This window comes from Carlito syrichta, unplaced genomic scaffold (genome assembly GCF_000164805.1).
Source record: "Carlito syrichta isolate Samal-C Ts95f unplaced genomic scaffold, Tarsius_syrichta-2.0.1 Scaffold309435, whole genome shotgun sequence".
Lineage (NCBI taxonomy): Eukaryota > Metazoa > Chordata > Mammalia > Primates > Tarsiidae > Carlito > Carlito syrichta.
The window spans coordinates 96,807-97,876 of record NW_007253531.1 but is presented as its reverse complement, the minus strand read 5'-3'; positions in this window follow the sequence as shown (position 1 = coordinate 97,876).

The following is a 1,070-nucleotide window of genomic DNA, read 5'->3' as shown; positions in this document are numbered from 1 at the left end:
TGTGTGTGTGTGTGTGTGTGTGTGTGTGTGTGTGTGTGCGTGTGTGTGTGTGTCAGGGTCTCACCCTGTTACCCAGGCTGAGGTGCAGTGGCATGGTCATGGTTCACTGAAGCCTTGACCTCTTGGGCTCAGGTGATTCCACCTCATCCTCCCGAATAGCTGCGACTACAGGTACACACCACCATGCCCAGCTAATTTTTAAATTTTTTTAGAGAGACAAGGTCTCTCTGTGTTGCTTAGGCTGGTCTCAAACTCCTGAGCTCAAGCGATTCTCTCTCCTTGACCTCCCAAAGTGTTGGAATGACAGGCGTGAGCCACCACGTCCAGGTTTGCCTAACCCTTAATCACACTGACTTGAGAATGATGGCTGTGATGATGGAGGGAGTGGTAGTGGGAGCAGTTCATATTGAGTGAGTTTGCAGCAACCCCATTAGATAAGCACAGCCATTATCCCTACTTACAGGTGAGGAAACTGAGGCTCAGAGAAATGGAAGAACCTACCCAAGGTGGCACAACTGCTAGGTGATAGAGGAGGGACTTGACCCCTGGCAATGACTCCAGAATTGAAGCTCTTAGCTACAGTCTCTTCCGGCTGAGGCAGCCTTCCTACCAAGAAGTGGGGTGGATGCTTCTTCATTTGAGCTGCCTCCTCCATTTACCCAGACTCAGAAAATGTAGCTTCCATCACGGTGACACCCAGTCCCACTCGGCTCTCAGGGACTTGCTTACTCTCTGCTGTATGACTTTGAATTTGAATTTCTTTCTTTCCCTCTCTGAGTCTCAGTTTCCATATCTGAAGCAGAGTTTAAACTCGCTAACAGGCTCCCCCATAGTCTATGTGTTGGCGAGTCTTAACACAGGCTTAAACATTTCTCCCCTGCCAACAATGTGACTTGGTCCTTGAGTCAATGATAGGAGTGAAACCCCTTTCTCCCTCTCTCTCCCTCCCTTCCTTCCTCCCTCGTTCCCTTTCTCACTCTCTGCCCCCCACCCTTTTTTTTTTGAGTTGGAGTCTCACTCTGTCCGGAGTGCAGTGGCCGCTCCCGGCCACGCAGCCTCGACCTGCTGGT